The sequence below is a fragment of the Pteropus alecto genome, unplaced genomic scaffold (assembly GCF_000325575.1).
Source record: "Pteropus alecto unplaced genomic scaffold, ASM32557v1 scaffold7, whole genome shotgun sequence".
NCBI lineage: Eukaryota > Metazoa > Chordata > Mammalia > Chiroptera > Pteropodidae > Pteropus > Pteropus alecto.
The window spans coordinates 12,915,849-12,922,299 of NW_006494614.1; the positions used below are offsets into that span (position 1 = coordinate 12,915,849).

The following is a 6,451-nucleotide window of genomic DNA, read 5'->3' on the forward strand; positions in this document are numbered from 1 at the left end:
ATTTTGTAAACTAATAATTAAGCTCTAAGAGATTATGATTTTCCAACTGTAACTAAGGTAATACCTTGACAACCCATGAAATATAGAGTCCCCAAAGAAACTAATGCAATAAGCAGGATCCTAGTGCCTCTTTTTAGGAAGTTGTTATTGGAATCAAGCTAAGAAGAATGAAAACGGTCTTCTAAGATTAACAAATAGACAAAAGTGATGTAACTAATTCTAAGTAGACAAAGTCCTAGAGATATTACAATTCTTCATGTTAAAAACAAACTTGAGTCTACAGCCATGCCACCCTGAACAAGCCTGATCCCATCTGATCTTGGAAGCTAAGCAGAGTCAGGCCTGGTTAATACCTGAATGGGAGACCACCTAGGAAGACCAGGTGCTATAGGCATAAAAAATTTAAAAAAAATAAGGGATAGTAAGCTGACAAGATTCTTGCAATCTTTGAGGTCAACCAAGGTTTGCTTCGCCTAAAAACAAACAAACAAACAAACAAACAACAACAAAAACTAACTTGACAATGAACAAAGCACATTGTTATTCTATATTGCCTGAAAGATCCAATGTAGAAGTCTTTGGATCTAAATGCTGAACACACCTTCTAATCCTAGGGGATAGTTCAAAATTTCCCTTCTTGCCAGCTCCACTACCCCCAAGAAGAAGAAGCACTGACACATGTCAAGAAAATTCCATTTTAAACAGCAGAGTTTTGGGTAAAAGGAATGAAGAAATTGAATCCTCTTTCCTCCTTGTATTGCAATAACTTTGAGATTACTTAATTTTCTCTTTTCCTACCCATTATGGGTGCTCGTGATGTTCTGCCAAGACCCCCTGATAATGGTACACCCATGCCAAGCAGTCAAGACTATTGACTTCAAAGCATTCACTGCTACCCTCTTCTGGAGAGAATTGCTCTTAGCCAAACAGGAGTGGAAGATTGCTACATCCAGACCTGATCAATGACTGATTGACCCGGGGGTACAAAAGACCAGACCTGCCCTCTGCCTCATGTTGAAAACAACTTTGCAAGGCACTTTGTGTCCCAAGAACTCCCCAAGAAACCAGGCTGAAGCTAGTGTCCAGGCTTAACAACTTCCTTACTTTGGTTTCTTCCATGCCCTACCCTGCTTCCTCTTCTGAGAATATTCACTCTATAAATCACTAGAAAAGAATCTTCATTTCAGACTGTGTAAGGAATCCAATCTAAGACATGCCCATGAGGCTGGTGGTGTAAGATAGGCTTGGAACCATCTCCAAGTTCAGAGTGGAGGCCTATTTGCCTCAGAAATGTCACTAGACCAGTGATGTCCAAAGAAAAGATGCCTGAGGCTCTGTCCCTCTGGGGAACTAGATCTGTTTTTGTTTACTTCTCAGGCCTCTTTTCATAATCCAGTAAAGATCCGGAAGACTAAGATCAGGATATGAACCCAAAGGAAAAGGGCCAATAAGGCAACTCTTTCTATCTATCTATCTATCTATCTATCTATCTATCTATCTATCTATCTATCTATCTATCTATCTATTTTTATTTTGAAACATCTCATTTAATTTTTATTTTATTTTATAAATTTGATGTTACATTTTGTAAATATAAGGTGTACAGTGTGTTATTTTGATACATTTATATATCGTAATATGATTGTCATTGAAAGAGTATTTATCACATTACATTATTATAGTACAATACTATTGTCTATATTCATTATACTGTGCATTAGATCTCTGTGGCTTATTTATTACTCGTTACAAGTTTATACTCTTAAACATCATCAATCTTACTCCCCCTACCCCATCTCCATCCCCTGGTCACCACTATTTTTCTCTCTGCTTTTTACGTTTGAGTTTATTTATTACTCGTTACAAGTTTTTACTCTTAAACATCATCAATCTTACTCCCCCTCACCCCATCTCCATCTCCTGATCACCACTATTTTTCTCTCTGCTTTTTACGTTTGATTTTTTTAAGATAGTGATACCATACAGTATTTGTACTTCTCTGTCTGACTTGTCTTACTTGGCATAATGTTCTCAAGGTCTATTCATGCTGCAAATAGCAGGATACCCTTCTTTCTCATGGTTAATAATATCCAATGTATATATGTACCACATCTTTTTTATCCACTCATTCATTGATGGTCATTTGGGTTGTTTCTATATCTCGGCTATTATCAATAATGCTGTGATAAACATGGGTGTGGGTATAAATTTTGATCTACCTTTAGATCTTATACCAAAAAAAAAAAAAGGCTGTTATATGAACCCCCTTAGTTCAATGTAAGAGGAGATCATTTTAGATTTGGAGGTCGGATTCTGGCTAATAAAAAGTAATGTGGTTTTATCCAGAGGATCTTTGAGTACTAATTCTCCCTGTAATTACTGAAAGAAGAGGTGGGCTGGTCAGTCTGTTATTCACACTTCTAACCAGATCTCCCTCTTGCCATCTATAGATCAACTAATATGAAATATGCCCAACACCAGGCTTACACAGTGAAACATGACTTTACACACAGAATGTTTGGACAAACTCAGAATGGTTCAAGCTCTGATTGGCCTAGTGATATAAAATTAGGAGAGAAAAATCTCATGACCAGGATTCTTAGAGAAGCCAAGACCAGGGACAGATAGAGTTAATCTATGTCCATCTGTTTTTGTTTTTCTCTAACCCACTCTGTCAGCCGCTACAAAATATTCCCATGTGTTCCCGGGTACTATCGAACAGGACATCTGGAAACACGCATCCTTGTTTTTAAACCATGATAACAATAGAGGAATTAGAAAAATTATGTTAAATACTTTATTATTCTGATAGGAAAAATCTCTAGCCAGGAAAACCATGTTAAGATCCATATAGGAAAGTGTTGTTCTCCTACGTGTCTTGTCTCAGTTTACAGGTTTGATTGGGAAGCATAGGAAGGAAGTGGGGGTGGGGATGTGGCATGGTGCAAAGAGGCAGGACTGGTCAGGTGGCTGTTGGAATCAAAACAGCCAAGCAGTGTTCAGAGTTAGAGAAAAGAATTAAGCCAGGGGTTAAGGACCTCCAGGCTGCCTCCAATAAATAGAAAACACCAAAGGGATAAAAAAAAAATACCAAAAGAGAACATTTAAACAAATTAAAATACATGCATGTGTTTAATTCTGTTAGTTCAGAGATACGGTTATTTCCTAATCTCAGTTTAAGTATATCATGGAGTCAAAGAATTAAAACTTGGGTAGGACTTTTGTGCTTATCAAGGATAACCATCTCATTTTACATTGAGACTCAAGATGGTGAGGGAATAGCAGCTGGGTTGAGAACCAGGGCTCTGCCACCCTTAGTGCACTGCCTTATGCTGTGGAACATGACGACTCCCCCGAAATGTGACAACACCCCAGAATTAGCTGTGGTCACTAATGCTGCCTTTAAAATCTTAGTTAAGTTACATTAACGTAATTGTGCTAACAAAATCCTTCCTCAATAAAAATTAATTTATTCAGTATAGAGATGTTAGCTCTGCCTATAACTATCATTTCTTCCTTACAAATAAAGTAGAACCATCATTTTTATCTATTGTAACAAAAACTCAATGTAACAAAAAAATGCAATGGCATTTAATAAAAACTGTTTTGTTTTTTATTGAATGAAAATAAATATCACTGTATTTTTAACACTGTTTGGTATAAATTATCTTTAGACGAAAGCCTAGACACCATGAGACTGCTACAGCCTACATATACAGGGCACAATTAATGGGAGCCATAAACAAAGTTACCAGCCTGACAATTCTGCTTTCCTTCGGGCCAATGCCAGAAGGGTAACCTAATACCGAACTACTTAATCTTCACAAGCTTCAAACTGGGAAATAGAACTCGGGCTGGCCCACCTCGCTAACATTTTGTAAAGATTCATGAGTTAAAATAACTGCTTCAAATAAAGGCCTACTGTGGAGTCAGCGCAGAGCAGTTTTGTGCTGGGAGGATGAATGCCAAGTACAGAGATAAGAGTGAAATTAAAATTAAACAAAATCTCAAAACTGCTAGAGCATCATCAGCTTTAATTCTATCCCAACCAAGTGGAAGACTTGGGCCACCCTGCTGACATCAAATAAAAATGGATTAATTTGCACTTACTCAGGTTGCCAGGTAACCATCCCCTTTTTTTCCCATTCATTAAAAGCCCTCCAGATGTGTGAATTCCACCTTACGACTATATTCTTTCTGCGGCACATTACAAGTCCCTTTTGTGGTTTTAATGGGAATGAAAGACGAGGCTGCACCTGGGCACAGCTAATGCTCAAAGCACAGGCTTTGGGATTTTCTAGACAGCCAGACACTCACGAAAAGAAAAATGGCAGATTCCATTTTCTTCTACGTTGGAGCCTTGTTTCAGAAAATTCCCTGCTGAAAAGGGTGCATTTTCCTAAAGCTTGAATCAGCTTACCCCGCTTTGTGAGCAGCACTCCTAAGGTCAAATAAAGGCCATGGAGAACCTTTGGGAAACCCATGGTGACATCCCTCCTACACTCTCACTTTCCACTCCTTGCCAACCACCTTAAGAAGGTGTTACATTTAAAGCCAAGCTGGGGCTATTCCTTACCCAGGCTACCAAGAGTGTGCACAGTCAGGAACTCCCACCCTGCCGGCACTGGAATGCACCTTTCAATCATTCCATAAACATTTATAGTGTGCTTATGATATACCAGGCTGTGCTAGGTGCCAGGGATTAAGAGAAAAATCAGAAACTCCATGCCCACCCAGAGCGCAGTCTGCTGCACGTATAACAGAGTCCATTTGCCGTTCTGGGCTTTATTTGTTCGTTTATTTCAGTTTGGAACCTTGGAATAAGAACTTTTCCATCATTTTGCCAGTGTATGCCTATATTTAGAAACCTTTGTCCCTTTTCTGTGGCTTTATTAGATCTGAGTATCCTTCTCTTCATGACTAAACACCTCGTTGCTGCTGAGCATCATCCTACTTAGTAGACAAAGCAGGAGTTTGACCCTGAAAGGTGGTCAGGCTGGGGACACTAAGGGACAGTGGTGATGGAGTCAAACAGCTATGCCCTGTGCAATGCCCTGTGCCCTAGGGCTATCTCTCAGAAATCTACCTGGATAACTGAAGCTTCTTCACCAGATTAATACATGGAAGGTAGTAAAATGCAATCATAAAAGGTTGCATTTAAAGAAGTCTCAGACTTGATCTAGCACACACTGCTTTTTATAGAGATGAAAAAACTGGAACATAGAAACAGAATTTGCAAGGTCACACTGACTGCAGCAAAACCTTGGGATATTGGGAGGTATTTGTGTTCTAATGACACACTCAGGACTCTAGCCCAAAGGAGAGGTGACTGGAGGACTCTCAAAGCCTGGCAGGACGGCAGAAGAGATCTTTAGTAGAGAAGGGTATTTGGATGCTTCTTGGATTACACAAGCAGATGTTGCCCATTCCAGAAAACCCTCCCCAGATGGTGCCCATGCTGGGACAACATCTGTGGCTATATAAGTCAGGGTTCTATAGAGAAGTAGAACCAATAGAATTGGTTGGTTGATTGGTTGATTGATTGACATTAACTCATGAGATATAGAGGCTAAGAAGTCCCATGATCTGCAAGCTGGAGACCCAGAAAAGCTGCTGGTGTAGTTTGAAGGCCTGGATGCTAGAGAGCTGATGTCTTGGGTCTGAAGACCTGAGACTTAGGGGCACAAAGGGCAGAAGATAGATGGCCCAGCTCACGCAGTCATTCGGAGACCCAGTGAGTCCACCTTTCCTCCACCTTTTTGTTATCTTCAGGCCCTTGGTGGACTGGATGATGACCACACACCAGGGAGAGTGATCGGCTTTACTCATGTTGCTAATTCAAATGTTAATTTTTTTCAGTAACACCTTCACAGACAGACCGAGAAATAAAATGTAACTATATATCTGGGCAACCTATAATCCATTCAAGTTAACATCTAAAATTAACCATCGCAGAGGCATAATTCACATACTCTTTTACTATAGAAAAAAATGGAACAAATGGATGATGGTCTGTGCTCTACTTTGATGTGCTGTTCTCTTTTGGGGTTTCTTGGAGAACTCTTAAAAAGAAGGGATTCTTTTTATCCAAGAGCTGAAATAAATATATTATTACAACATATAGAAGTAAAGATTAATGGAAATTTATTGACAACTTTAGCTACTGCCATGTTTAAATTGATTTCCCTTTTTTCCGAGTCATATTTTTAAAGTGCTGCCAATGGAAGGAAGTACAAGTGAGGATGGAGACAAAGCCATGAGAAAGTGAAGACTGTGGGTTCCTAAAAGAAACCCAGCCTAGGTTTAAAAAAGAAAAAAGAAAAAAGAAACACTGGCAGCTGTAATACCAGCAATAGGAAGTCTGCTCTTCCAACACACTTTTAATCAACCCACAAGTTTATATAGAGTTTCTGATGTGTTTAAGTCACCATGGGGGAGAGATGTAATCGCA

At 39.3% G+C, this 6,451-nt stretch overlaps 1 pseudogene; it reads left to right on the forward strand.

Annotated features, from left to right (window-relative positions):
• The first annotated feature begins 275 nt into the window (after nucleotides 1-275).
• LOC112474864 lies at nucleotides 276-394 on the forward strand (annotated as a pseudogene).
• The last annotated feature ends 6,057 nt before the right edge of the window (nucleotides 395-6,451 follow it).